Source organism: Mauremys reevesii, linkage group 5, assembly GCF_016161935.1.
Source record: "Mauremys reevesii isolate NIE-2019 linkage group 5, ASM1616193v1, whole genome shotgun sequence".
NCBI lineage: Eukaryota > Metazoa > Chordata > Testudines > Geoemydidae > Mauremys > Mauremys reevesii.
The window spans coordinates 35,403,331-35,418,292 of record NC_052627.1 but is presented as its reverse complement, the minus strand read 5'-3'; the positions used below and the strand labels follow the sequence as shown (position 1 = coordinate 35,418,292).

Below are 14,962 nucleotides of genomic sequence, written 5' to 3'. Positions count from 1 at the left end.
TTAGCATTTACCTCTGCTGGCAGAGAAGACACTGGAATAGCTGCAATCTTAGCCCTTCCCTCCTACTTGAGAGAATGCCAAGGACCCCAGGCAGCCTAAAGGATGCTCTTGCCGATGACTAATTGATTTGTTTAACTATGGTATGTAATATTTTGTGTCACTGCCACCTGATGGAATATATGCAGATAGACATTTGTTCCTTTACAGGAGAGGGGGGGATAGTTTAATTGTTTGAGCAGAGGTGTAGGTGTAGACACAATCACCAGCCTGGGACAGACAACCATGTCCAGTTCAGTTTGTAGCCCTTACTGCAAGGCCTCGTTTATTCTCTCTCTCACACACACACACACACACACACGCCTGTTCCCATTAAGATTGAGGGGCCTTCTGGCAGCTTAATGACCAGGACCTTCTCCAATCCATGACTGTCTACAGAATCTACTCACTCTCTAGAAATCATCTGCTGCTGTCACAGGGGAGCATTCTCCTAGCCCTCTCCTGGTCTCAGGCTCCCTGGTGGCTCTGGGGCCCTCATTTATATCCCCTAGCTGGCAATCATCCGACCCAATCACTGGATACCATCCAGCTGGATCCGATGATGCCCAGCACTTGCTTGTTGGGATCTTCTCCTTAATAGGGCTGGCTGGCTCCTTGGTTCTTAAAAGGGCAGACTACCCTGTTACAAAAGGAGTGGGAGCCAGCCAGGGCTCAGAGTCAGTTGGTACACACAGATACAGCATGAACACCTCTTTCATGCTGCCACTTTATTCTTCAGAATCTAAGCTTTCATTTTAAAAGAATGAAGTCTCTAGCTTATAGCTGCTGAGAGAGCCTCAAAAATAGGCACCAAGTATAACTGATAAAGTGATGTCTGTCCGCATTGGCAGAATGTGAAACAATAACTCAGAAGTGTGGACTGCCCCTTCATCTCAGTGCACACTGACTTGATGCTCAGTGACAAGGCTGATGGCAGTAACCAGCTCATGTTTCATCAATGCCTGGAAAAAAGGGGAGAGAGAATTATGTGTTAAAGATCTGTCCAATCTACTGAGAGGGACAGCTTCTTCTGGCACCATGAGGAGTGGGCCTGGGAAAATATTGCTACTTTTCCCATCACCCACTCAAGAAGCCAAGCCCAAGGAATTTAGGAGAGTCCCGCAGGGCATCCAAGTCCCCCACAGAGGAGTCAAATTCAAGATCTCCAGTAGGACATAAGAGCCTCATCAAGGGGAAGCCAAGAGCTTAACATCTCCTACCACTGCAAACACACTCTACTATCAATGTAAAGGTGAGTCACTTGATTTTTTTGGATGCTACACCCAAAGTTTCTCTCACTAATCCTCCCCCAAATCCTGTTATGATGGACCAAAGTCTTATGTGTTTGGTGAGGGAGAAATTAAAAATTGCTTCTTCATCCTGCTCCCAAATGCCAAGACTGTCCATGCTACGGAAATTAAATATGAGCCATGGGCTCAGAAGGGCTGAACCCTACATTGGATAGCACATCCTGATTCTGAAATAGGAATCACGGTACCACTGTGACGTTGCACTCCATATGATTCTATGAAAATATGCTAATGAGTGTGAATAATGTAACTGGAATATGCTTCATGCAAAAGGTCTCTTGTAAGGTATCATTATGAAGCTTATAATCTACTGAGTGTGGTCATCCTATTTGTATAAATGTATCATTCTTGTATCTGAAACTAGAAATATGAAATATTACTCTGAGGTCCTATTGTAATTATGCAAAGTGTGGGCCATTAATGGTGGTTTGGAATCTTGATGACTCCCATCATCTAGGACAATTGCTTGTAAATGGCTCTGTTTACTTGCAAGCCTTCCTGTGAGTCAGGCCAGGAAGAATGAAGGCTTGGGGTCTCACAGGACATGTGACCGTGTCACCTGGTACTGGAATCCATCTTAAACCTGGTGCTTTTCCATTTAGAAGGAGAGGTGGGGAGAGACAAAAGATTCCCGCCTTGTGCCAAAGCTATATAAGGGGGTGGAACAGAATAAAGGCGGCTGCAGTCATGAGAAATCCCCTAACTACCACCTGAGCTGGAACAAGGACTGTACCAGGGGAAAGGATTGGGCCCAGACTAGAAAGGGGTTCTAGTCTGTGAAAGAAGCTTATTGGAACATCACTGAGGGTGAGATTTACCTATATTCGGTTTCTTAAATGTATTAGGCTTAGACATGTATCTTTTGCTTTATTTTGCTTGGTAACTTACTTTTTTCTGTCTGTTATTACTTGGAACCACTTAAATCCTACTTTTTATATTTAATAAAATCACTTTTGCTTATTAATTAACCCAGAGTAAGTAATTAATTCCTGGGGGAGCAAACAGCTGTGCATCTCTCTCTCTATCAGTGTTACAGAGGGCGGATAATTTATGAGTTTACTCTGTATAATCTTTATACAGAGTAAAATGGATTTATTTGGGGTTTGGATCCCATTGATAGTTGGGTGTCTGGGTACTGGAAATAGGAGCACTTCTTAAACTGTGTTCAATTAAGTCTGCAGCTTTGGGGGATGTGGTTCAGACCTGGGTTTGCAGCAGGCTGGTGTGTCTGGCTCAACAAGGCAGGGTTCTGAAATCCCAAGCTGGCAGGGAAAACGGGCTCAGAGGTAGTCTCAGCACATCAGATGACAGTCCCAAGAGGGTCTCTGTGACCGAACCTTTCACAACCACGTTAGGTAGCATGACAATCCTCATATATGTGAATTTAATTCCTAAGCTGGTAATGCTGATATATAGAAAGTTGCAGAGTGGACAGGAAGAGGTTATAAAAGTACATGAGGAAAGGAGAAATGTGAGAAGCAACAAAGCCATTTACGTTTATGATGTTAATCTTTCCTCACTATTAACTTTGAGGGTGATGCTCACAGTCGCTCTTTCTGATGGACAGAAGATATTACATGTATAATCACCACTATCAGCTTGGTGACACTGGAGAGAACGAGGGACACATTTTCTTTCTTCAGCTCATCTATGGACAAATTTGTTTTGTCTTTAGAAATTTTTATTTCCCCATCATATTCAGCTACAATCAGTGTCTGGTGCCTGTATCCAACCACCAGCTGACTGCAATCTACCGGTGAAGAAGCCACAGGAAAAAAAGACATTCCAGCAATACAGCAGCTGGGAGAGCTATAACTTGAGGGACAAGGAGCTAGGTAAATGGAAAGGGAATTAGAAATCAAAGCATAAAGGTTTGATATTGGGGTGTAATGGGCTGGCTTTTCCACTCTTTGGATCACCTCCAACAACCTGGACACTTGTGCATTTGTAAGCACCACTATTTATTATTATTATTTATTGAGTCCCCTCCACCAATTCAGCCTTGTGCAGCAACATGTATATGGAAGTAAACTCCCCCTTAGCCCACTTTCCAGAGAAGGAGAGGGAAAGCTACCCTCATCTTGAGATCCTGTCTCCCCTGGCCCCCGCCAGCCTTCTCCCTTGCATGTCTTTCCTGTCCTTTATCTGTTTGCAGTTGATGGACTGATTGTTCTCATTAGCTCACTAATCCCCTGCCTAATTAAGCTATTGAGTACCCATCCCCTACAATTAAATATACTGTGTGGGGGATGGGAATAACTTGTATCTTAGTGACCAGAGTGCTGGGTCAGCTCTATGATTCTAGTACTCTGTCACATGGGGAAGTGCCAAAGCTGTGCTTAGCAATGCAGGTAGGGCAAGGATGAGGAGACAGGGAACTAAAATAAATGGCCTAGGAAACTGTAGGTGGCATCCTGAGAGACATGGTTTAGGTAACAAAACTACAAGACGGGGTAAAATTAACTGATCATTACTGTCATCCTTGGAAATGGTGCCCCCCTGAAGGTTGGGGTTCTGGTCCAGCACAGTAGCGTAGGGACAAAGACCTTCACGTTTTACCAGCAGGGAGAACAAATGCCTCTCTCATCCTGAACAGACATAACTCATGAGAATCCCTCCAAATGTCCCCACCAAAAATATCTGAGGTGTAAGACATGCTCACCTCCTTGTAGGTGTCATGATGGTGAAGACATTTGATGTTTCAAAGGTCTGGAGGAGAAAGTAATACTGCAAAGTAACACAAGGGGCTGCCACCTCCTCCCTCCACATGTGGAGCGGGTGTTGCTTCTGCAGTAGACGCAGTTCCTGTCCAAACAGGGAAGCCCTACATTAGTATAGTACTCCTCTCTGTGGAAGCCTCTCTCCTGCCCCAAAGGCATGGAGCCAGTTATGTGGGAATGGGGGTAGGGGAGAGAGAGGATGGGGTGTCCATTCAAACTAGCCGAGGGCTAAGAAAAGCTCCTCACAAAGAATAATTATTTCTATATATCATTCAAGAAGATTGGCCATTACTGAATTTATAGCCTAAGTTAGAGATGGAAAAGATCTATTATAACATCCAGACTCTATGCAAAGGACAGTTTGTGTCTGGTGCAATGGCCGGAGAAACTTTTAAGTGACTCAAGCAATGAGGCTTCCTTTGGGAGAATATTCTATTGTTCAGCTTCATTGCTAGGAAGATTTGTCCTGACACTCGTCTTATATGCTTCCTTTCTTAAATTAATTAAATTATACTCCTAGTTATGTCCCCTCTGCCCTCTTAAGCCATCCCACTACCTTCTTGGTACTTATATTCCTTCAAATAGAACACATTTAGGTCCCATCTTACCCATCATTTAGTGTTTCTTGCGGGCTTCTAGGATGCTCCTGACAGTGCTCCTGTGCAGACAACATCAACACATGCCCACTTGGTCACAGGCTCCAGGGTGAGGATTCATCTCAGTCATTGAACAGACCTCTGAGAAGGAACTGTTTAGAGGACAAGTAGGGAGTTAAAGAAACATTTTAAAAGGGGTCAGAGAGAGGTAGGCACACAACTCCTATTGAAAATCAATGCACGTGAATGTCTAACTCCTTTAGTGAAATAGGAAAGTCCCAGGCTGTGCCTATGACAACAGGATCATGGCCTGAAATTGAACATGTAACTTGTGAAAGGTTACCAGTCGTCAGGTTGTTACCCATGACATTGCCACTGAAGACTAGAAGGACAGCAAGAAATAGCTGCTGCTGATTGGGAGACATTGTTAATGTCCAAATCACAAAACTAGTTTAAGTCATTTTAGTTTGATCTCTTCTTTCACTGTCTCTCCTTATTTCCAGTTTCCTTCTTTTTTTGTCTCTTTCTCCTTTTCTACAGTTTTGGTTTCGCTTTCAGCTCAGCCACCTTTCCCAATTTTCCAAGCATTGGAGACAGTGCTGTAAAGGAAGAAAGATTCATAAATATAACATTAAGATACCAGTGTAGAAGTGTCACAATCCTTATAGCAGGCCAAAGGAAACAGTGTGTTTATCATTTAATATATTCTGCCTATCAGTTTTCTAACTTTTACATTCCTGTTTGTAAAGGAAATGGGCAACAAAATGTATTTTAAGAGGTCATTGTCAATATAAAAGTTACGTACTTAAAAAAAAATCTTACCTTGTTACTAACAACTCCTTAAGACTGAAAGCATTATGCATATAATTATTTCTGTTTCTATAATTAGTCTCTTCTATATTTCTTTTTGGTTGTAATAAAAACTGTATTACACTAATAAAGTCTCTGAAACAATTAAAAACTTTTGTTTATGGTTCATTATTTCTAGTGCTGCAAGAGTATATTTTAATTTGCCAAAACCCGGTTCTTATTGACAATTTATGTAGTCATATTTCTCCTATTATTAGTGCTGGTTGAATATATATATATATATATACACACACACACACACACAATTCTTCTGTCGACTGGGTGGGTGGCAGGGCCTGGGCTGGGAGGGCAGGTCCCTCCCCACCATTTATCCTGTTGTTACCTCCCTGCACTTTCCAGCTGCTGTTCCATGGTGGCTAGGGAGAGTTGAGGCAGAAAGCAGGTGCCACCTTGGCCCCTAGTGGCTGGGAGGAGTCACTGCATGAGAATCCAGCTGTGCAGCAGGCAGATGTGAGGAAGGTGTGGAGCCTCTGAAGTTATGCGTGTCACATGAGATTAGGGTGACCAGATGCCCCGATATTAAGGACTTTGTCTTATATAGGCAACTATACATCCCCTCTGAAAAAAGTGTCCCAATTTTTCACACTTGCTATATGAGATGTGTGACATCTGGCAGGTCTGCTAAGAAATCAAAGAGAATTAAATTCTCCATCCTGCTACCTGTGGCAGGCCCAAGGCCACTGGAGAACCACAATGCATTCCTGTGGGAGCATGAGTTCCAAAGCGTATGACAGGAGGACACAATCCCTAGGACCTACTTCTGATGTACAGTAGTTACAAAACAGTAATACATCAGGAAACTAGGACAGAAGGAATGCTACAACAAGAATGCACCATGGTTATCCCCATTGTACGGGAGAGATTACAAACATAAAATGGCTGGCAAACTGCTCAGGTAACAGCATGCCATCCACAAGCAGGTCATATGTCATACCCATTGTGGGGGCCACGCCTATAGAAGCTGTGCGACATGTCTAAACAAAATGAAAACAACAAGGAGTGTGGTGACACCTTAAAGACTAACAGATTTATTTGTGCATAAGCTTTCGTGGGTAAAAAACCTCACTTCTTCAGGGAGACAGTAGCTCTGTTTCTTGTGGGCTTACAAAATGCTTCTGACAGTGCTCCTGTGCTGACAGCACTAACACAATGTCCCATCTGGTCACAGGCATCGGGGGAAGATTCATCTTGGTCACTCTGCAGAAGGAACCGTTTTAAGGACAAGTAGCTGTGTGATGAAAAAGCCATTGAGTTAAAGAGGCAGTATTTACTGACAGGTTAGTCTGTGCTGGTTGGGTTTGGCCGCAATTGTGTTTTATTTTCATCTGATTTTTTTATAAAGAGGAGATGGAACAGTAGCCACTGGAGTCAGTTAGTACTGGGTATTAACTTTAGGTAAACCTGACCCATGTGAGCTCCATGTCAAGGAACTGGCACCAAGCAATAAAGACCAATGTCTTTTCATCACAACTTTTTGTCTCATCTTTATTACAGAGGTTGCCTAGAATTCACTCAATTCTAGCCACAATGGGTTTTAAATTAGACTAGAAGCTGTCTAGGGCAGGGGCCATGACTTCTTGTATGTTTGGACTGTGCTCAGTACAGTAGGTCCCTGATCCAGATTGCAGCCTTTGATTCTACCACATGATAAATAAAGAAAGTGATGCTGTAATGGCAATAACCAGATACTCTACACAGACATTATTTTAAACTATATTTCATTTCATATTGTTGTGGTCAACAACACAAATGTTAAGGGAAGTGTGAGTGCTTATAAATCAAAGGTGATCAACTGGCCTTATGGTTTTTCTCATGCTGTGGAGGAAATGTAGGACGTTTGCACAAGCGCTCAGTTATTAGAGTTGGGTGACATTTTTCATCCAAAACGTTTTTTTAGCAACAAATGCAGACTCAGTAACACTGAAATGTTTTGCCAATCTGTGTATGTTCCACCAAACTGTTTCAGATGCCCCCCTCAAAAAAAATCCCAAACCAGCAAAATATTTTGCTTTGACATTGTCAAATTAAACATTTAGATTTTTCAGTTTGAAACAACTTTTTGTTTTAAATAAAACTGAAGGAAATTTTGAAATACAATCAACCCAAAACACTGTAAACTGGTCAAAATCAATACAAAATGTTTCAATTTTGTCAAATCCAAACATTTTGTTTAACCCAAAGCAACTTTGTTTTTTTTAAAAAACTTTTTGGTTTGCCAAAAATTTTGAAAAATGTCCTTTTGGTTCAACCCCAAATTATTATTTCTTTCCCTATTTTTCAGCATTGCCAGCTAACTGAAAAATCCATTATTCGCATAGCTCACTGTACAGTCCTCTGAAGTGTACCCTGGATTGTACTGTCCTGTTCCCATAGTGCCGGCCTGCAAACTGCACCCTGGATTTATCTTGCAGCTTCCAATCCGCTTATCATTGGCATCAACTTTGCGTTGTCAATTAAAAGGATTATCTTTCCCAGCACACAGCTCTAATTATAATCTAACTCAGTTTATCTGAAGTACATTTTGGTAGCATTGCCATTATGCAAATATAAATTTATTATCCACTCATTATGTTTTGACTACAGTGTTGCTAATTAGAGGCAATTTAACTGCCTTAAAAAAATCCTTTCCTCTCCATGCACTTTCACTAACTTGAAAACTGTACAGAATGCACATCAAAAACAGCATCAGCGAAGAAAACCTGCAGTTAACAACTCTGGTTTAATCACCTTAATTGACTTTCATTATGTAGAAAGCCACTTATAACGTGCAAATTACTCTGATTGACTTCAGTTTGGTGACAGGAATGTGAAAGATAAGGGGCAGTTTATTCTGATCACATTTGTAATGCTATAATAGCCCAAATGTTACATAAATTTGGTGCAGTTGCCTACCTTAATTAATCCAGTTACAGGATTTCCCTTTGTAACGATATTTGACGATGGAGAAAAACTGCTTCAGGAAATTTGGGGTAGTTTTGAAACTGGACTATTTTCAGAATTTAGGTCCATATGCATGGAACAAGAACTCCACAGTTGACTTGAAGTGGAGTCTGCACATCGTCTCTTGCCCACAGGCCTGCTCAACTACACCAGTAGGGGCACAGAGGAAGCAGGGAAAGCACGAACAAAAGCTGCAGGATGTCTTACCCGGATACGGGCCTAGCAGCGTGGAATGACTCATTTGACAACCTTCTCTAAAGCCACCGCCCCTGCACTGCCAGCAGCCCACACCTTAGCAACGTGACCTGGGAAGGGAAGAGAAGGGGAGAGATCCCAGAGTGCACAGAGAAGTTAATGCCTCTTTAGGCTACGTTAACTTTATGCTGCATTCGCTCTAGTTTTTCTGCAGTTCTTGGCAGGACCGCCCAGAGGATTCCGGGGGCCCGGGGTCTTCGGCGGCGGGGGGCCCTTCCGTTCCGGGACCGCCGCCAAAGTGCCCCGAAGACCCGCGGCAGGAGCCCCCCGCCGCGGGTCTTCGGGGCACTTCGGCGGCGGGTCCCGGAACAGATGGGGCACCCGCCGCCGAAGACTGGGCTGTGCTTCGGCGGAGGCGGGTCCCGCTTCTCCCCCCCCGCCCCCAGCTTCGCCCGCCCTCCCGGCCGCAGCCCCGCCCCCGCCTTCGCCCGCCCTCCCGGCCGCGGCCCGGGCCCTCCCGCCCACCCAGCCTCCCGGCCGCCGCCCCGGCTTCTCCCGCCCGCCCCGCCTTCGCCCGCCCTCCCGGCCGCGGCCCCGGCCCTCCCGCCCACCCAGCCCCTCCCGGCCGCGGCCCGGCTTCTCCCGCCCGCCCTCCCGGCTTCGCCTGCCCGCCCAGCCCCTCCCGGCCGCGGCCCCGGCTTCGCCCGCCCTCCCGGCCGCGGCCCTGGCTTCTCCCGCCCGCCCTCCCGGCCCCCTCCCGGCCGCGGCCCCACTCCCGGCTTCGCCCGCCCTCCCGGCTGCGGCCCCGGCTTCGCCCGCCCGCTCGCCCTCCCGGCTGCGGCCCCACTCCCGGCTTCGCCCGCCCTCCCGGCTGCGGCCCCGGCTTCTCCCGCCCACCCAGCCGCGGCCCCGGCTTCTCCCGCCCACCCAGCCGCGGCCCCGGCTTCTCCCGGCCGCGGCCCCACTCCCGGCTTCGCCCGCCCTCCCGGCCGCGGCCCCACTCCCGGCTTCGCCCGCCCTCCCGGCCGCGGCCCGGCTTCTCCCGCCCGCCCTCCCGGCTGCGGCCCCACCCCAGCTTCGCCCGCCCTCCCGGCCGCGGCTTCTCCCGCCCGCCCTCCCGGCCGCGGCCCCAGCCCTCCCGGCCGCGGCTTCTCCCGGCCGCGGCCCCACTCCCGGCTTCTCCCGCCCGCCCTCCCGGCTGCAGCCCCACCCCGGCTTCTCCCGCCCTCCCGGCCGCGGCCCCGGCTTCGCCCGCCCGCCCTCCCGGCCGCGGCCCCGGCTTCTCCCGCCCGCCCTCCCGGCCCCACTCCCGGCTTCGCCCGCCCTCCCGGCCGCGGTCCCGGCTTCTCCCGCCCGCCCTCCCGGCCGCGGCCCCGGCCCCACTCCCGGCTTCGCCCGCCCTCCCGGCCGCGGCCCCACCCCGGCTTCTCCCGCCCGCCCTCCCGGCTGCGGCCCCCACTCCCGGCTTCGCCGCCCTCCCGGCCGCGGCCCCGGCTTCTCCCGGCCGCCCTCCCGGCTGCGGCCCCACTCCCGGCTTCGCCCGCCCTCCCGGCCGCGGCCCCGGCTTCGCCCGCCCGCCCAGCCGCGGCCCCACTCCCGGCTTCGCCCGCCCTCCCGGCCGCGGCCCCGGCTTCTCCCGCCCGCCCTCCCGGCTGCGGCCCCGGCCCCGGCCCCTTACCGAGCGCATCACCGGCGGGGCCTGAGCTCCGTCCCGCTCAGAACCGCGTGCTGAGGGGGCGGGGCTGTGAGCTCCGGGCCAAGCGGAGGCAGCTGCCCCGCCCCCTGACCACGCCGCTCTGAGCGGAGCGGGGCTCAGGCCCGGTTGGAGCTCCCAGCCCCGCCCCCTCACCACGCGGATCGGGGCGGGGCTCAGGGGCTCGGCCGGAGTCTCGGCGCTTGATGCGCTGAGGCTCCCGGAGAGGGGCGGAGCCGGGAGCCTCCGCTCCTCTTGGGGGCCCCTCCGGGGCCCGGGGCAAATTGCCCCCTTTGCCCCCCCCTCTGGGCGGCCCTGGTTCTTGGCAGGGAGCATAATGCTTAGCACAGCTCAGCCTCAGCTCCCACTTCCTGGCTTAGCCTCATTTCCCAAATCACCAAAGGTCAAAAAGGGGATTTTTTCCTGCCGAGGAGAAAGGTAGCTATGTGTGAGTGTATTTGGGAGCCCCTATACTGTCAGTGGTTGAAAAGGTCTTAATCCCTAGAAATCTTTCATTGATATCTGCATAGGGAAAGAGACTTGTTAGCTTTTAAAACAGTTCCTGATCCATTTGGACATCTCTGATGATGGCTATTTGCTTTTGCTTCTGTTAAGTGATTACCATGCCATCTTGCAGTAATTTTGTTAACTTTTCTTTCTTAGATGATCACTTACTTAAATCCTTTTTAGATATTGTTAAGAAAAACAAACTATACTTCATTGCACTCAATCATTTCTCCTGTGGACTTTGTCGCTGTATGTCAATATATGCTGTTCCTATCACATGTACAGGGGTGAGGGAGCAATCCTACTCTACTAGTGCTGGTGGCACTAAGATTTTGCATCCAGAGATGACTCTTTGCACCCCTAACCACCTCCTTTCATTCAGGTGCTATTCTTTTAGCACTTCAAAAATGTACTTTACCCAAGAGTTTAGGAGTGCTCAGAGTTCTCCAGAAATATTTCCACCCCTAATTCTCAAAAGAGAGAGAAAAATCAAACAAAGTTTGTTGCTAATATTAAAAGAATATTAAACGATTGAAAACACATCTTGGAACAGGCTTCTGCAAATGTATCCTTCAAATACATGATTCTGCATCCTAGGAACACTAGGGGTCCCCAGTGGACTTTCAAAAGCTTGGGGAGATAAAAAAGGAGACCAGTTTTCTTGAACTTCTGTTCAGAATAAATCCCAATACCCCACTCTCCTCCCATGCTAAACTCTGTTGATACCAGGGGCGAAAACAACAATATTAATGTTCCGATGCAAAGGGAAGAAAGAAACCACAGTGTTGTGCCCACAGGTATGTAGGGTTCTCTGGGAGTAGGTTTACTTTCTATCTAGAACCAAGTATGCAAAGCTTTTTGTCAATTTAATGCATATTTTGATGTAGAGTGTGTTGTTTTTTTAATTAATTCCTTCTGGAGGTTTTATCTTTAGTTTGTTGAGTGAGTTCAATGTTCATGTAACTGAGAGACTTAACAGCTCTGGCTGTAATCCAGCATAGCGCAGGCAAACTCTTAGGTTTAGCTTTCTCAAACACCCTTTCTATTTCAGGCCTGGGCTTCTGGAGGATAGAAGTGGTGGTTTTGTGACATCACAAGCATGAGGGAGAAGAGAAAAGACTATGATGAGATCACAGAACTCATTTGTATTGTGATTTGAGTCAGACATCAGTCAAATAGCCAAAATACATGAAGTTGCTGCTCCAGCTATCCCTTGGACATCTGCAATGTGTTTTCACTGGAAAAGTTTTCCAGTAGCAACACCACTCACTTTATAAATAACAGACTAGTAAACCAGAGATGGGCCAGGGACACTGCAGGTCTGAGTTTCCTCTCAGACCAGTTTTACACCAGGATAGCTCTGCTGACTTCAGCAGAGTCGCTCCTCATTTATACTAGTGTAAACCAGAGGAGAATAGGCCCAAAATTAGGATCCATGTCTATTTTAGGATTAGGCTAAAGTTCAGGGTTCAAGGCTAATCCATTCTAAAATAAAGGTATGGATTCAGACTGAACAGTTTCCATATCTCACAAGCTACTCTTGTGAGATTTTCAGCATGTTGAATAGTGGAAACTGGCAGTTTTGGTGTGGTTTTTTTTTTGCAAATATTGGCTGAAATATAGTGAAAATGGCCATTCCTACAAAATGTTGGCCACATCTGTGCCAGGAAATGGTTTTCTTCCCATTCCCATCAATCTTTTTAGTTTTTTAGTAACTCAAACAAATCTTATGGGCAGGTTCAGTTTCGTGGATTCTAAGTCAACCCTCTCCAAATTTGAAGGAGCTCAGATTCAAGGTTCCGGCTTAACCCCAAAACAAAAGAAGCAGGGGGCTTGGGGGAGGGGCGTAAGATACTTAGGAACAATTATACTATTTAGGGCTAGATTGTGGTTTTTCTCAGAGAGGCACGTTTCCCTCTTCCCCCACCTTTGTTCCAGACAGAGAGCAATGAGAGTAATTTGCTTTTGGTCCATACAAGCAGCAAGTTCCTCTAATCTCTGTTTGAGTCAGCCCAGCTGGGCTGGCCAGCACATTGTGGAAGCAGAGCCAAGCCTCTCTATCCCTTTCCCATCTCTTGAGGGGTTGGCAACTGTACTTATTCCTCGACACACAGGCCCATGTAGTCCCAACAGGGACATAAGGAAGGCTACATGTGTATTGTTTCCCTTTATGTCCCCACATGGGCATGTAGTCTAAGGAATACTTAGTGTCCAGACCTTTGACAATTAAATCTTCTTTGGGCCATCCACTGAGTTTACACTTCAGCTATAAACAATGAAGAGATCACTTCCTCTGTGTAGACAACATAACGTTTCCATATACCACCAATCCTTTCTTGTGGTGCATTCTCTCAGAGCCCAGTTGCCTGACTCCTGAGTGAGAAAAGAAGCAAACCATTCTGCTTTTGTCCAAGTTGCAGTCCTGTAACTGTCTCATTGAAATTTGTTTTCTAATTAATGCTCTTCAAAGCAGAGTTTTATGTCATTTGATATCGAAGTTTTGGGGATATAATTTAGCATTCAAGGAGGGCAATGATTTCCATTTCCATAATTAATACAACTTGGACTTTATTCATAATTTCTCCCTGTATCTTTTAATAGATGTACAAAGCCAGAGCCTATGGATATCCCATCTTTGACTTTCGTCGGTAAGGTCCTGAGGAATATGCCCCACATTTCTGATCAAAACTTTGGAATAGCCAAAGGAGAAATGACCCCTGAGAATAAATTCCAGATTTTACATTAAGCTCAGTGCATGCAGGGACAGAACGTAAAAAGTTTAGCCAGTACTGTGTGAACGCTAATACAGTGTGAAATTCACTCCTTTGCAAAGGGCCAGCAAAAGGCTTTTGCACTGGATAAATGCCACTTATGCAATACTTAAATCCCAAAGTAGAGTTTATGTCTGATTCTGTCTGTTGGCACGGAAGTGGATTTCACCCCGAGTGCAGACACGATCCATAAAGTTTATATTTTATGTATCTCACTATTGAATCTCAGTGCCTTCATTTAAACATCTCTCCAGAAACAGGGGACGTAGAATCTATCTTCCTGAAGCTAAAACTGATGCACTGTTATAAGCATTCTAAGTTTAAAGGGCTGTCGTTTCAATTCTGAGTATCTGACAGCTCTATAATTCATCTCTTTGCCATCACTGAGCAGTATACGATGCCCCTACATCATTTCCCCAAAGAGCTTTTTGCTTTTTTGTTTTTGTTTAAAGTATAATGATATATCATTAGTATTTTTAAAATGCTCTAAAGGGCAGATGCTAAATGAATATTGCATTTACGCTTTAGTAGTGTGCTGTGCAAAGTGCTTTCCAGCAGGCGTTCCAAACCAGTATTTAGCACTTTTTGCAAAAAAACAAAAACCAAACCATTTGCCTCAGTTATACTGCCAGAACTCAGGCTTAACAAAAATATCAATTTTCATTTGCAAATCCTTTTGAATTTGTAATGGCATTTTGTTAGCGATGGAAATGACAGAATGAACACCATAGACGTAAGGGCGCCACAATAAGAATTCATGCTGAGAAAAATCTGTATTTTATTTTTAAATCGTATTTCTTGTTAGCTTTCTAAAAATTTGGTCTCCATTAGAAATGTCAAAGAACAATGTAAAGTTGGGCAGGATGATTCTATCTAAGGGCCAGAATGTAGCTTTAGGCAGAGCCATGAGCAATGGCTGCACCACCCCTGGAGGCAGTGTGACTTACCTACCGGTAACACTTCCATCCCTGCTTCCTCCTTGCTCCTAGGGTAGTAACTGACTGTTGACCTACACCAGCAGCAAATTATTACAGCCCTACACTGGCTCAACCACTCTGGCCAGTGAAGAGGGGAGTGGAGCCAAGTCTGCGCCTGTTCCCCACCTCTCTTTCCTCATTTGCTCCAAGGAGGAAGTACAGCCCTGTTTATTCCTATGTACCTAGACCAGGTCACCTGAGTAGAGATGTAAGGGACGATGCTGTTTCTTACTGCCCTGCACATGTAGTCTGAGTTACCTTTTAGCCCTAACTTAATACAAACATTATATGGTTGTTGATCTGATGGTACAGAACATTTCCATTAAATGCTAGCATCCTATTTACCA

The 14,962-nt window shown here is 46.6% G+C and overlaps 1 long non-coding RNA gene across 4 annotated transcripts; it reads right to left on the bottom strand.

Annotated features, from left to right (window-relative positions):
• Positions 1-341: 341 nt before the first annotated feature.
• LOC120406587 lies at positions 342-10,397 on the bottom strand. 4 transcript variants are annotated; one of them, XR_005599375.1, is made up of 6 exons: positions 10,346-10,397; positions 8,680-8,777; positions 6,599-6,729; positions 4,675-5,261; positions 4,009-4,151; positions 342-998 (listed from the first exon to the last, which is right to left on the bottom strand). It is a non-coding gene; the product is annotated as an uncharacterized LOC120406587 (long non-coding RNA). The 4 variants fall into 4 exon arrangements; XR_005599376.1 differs by lacking the exons at positions 8,680-8,777; positions 10,346-10,397 and adding an exon at positions 8,425-8,673 and having other exon boundaries at positions 4,675-4,814; positions 5,006-5,261; positions 6,599-6,760; XR_005599373.1 differs by lacking the exons at positions 8,680-8,777; positions 10,346-10,397 and adding an exon at positions 8,425-8,673 and having other exon boundaries at positions 6,599-6,760.
• Positions 10,398-14,962: the final 4,565 nt, after the last annotated feature.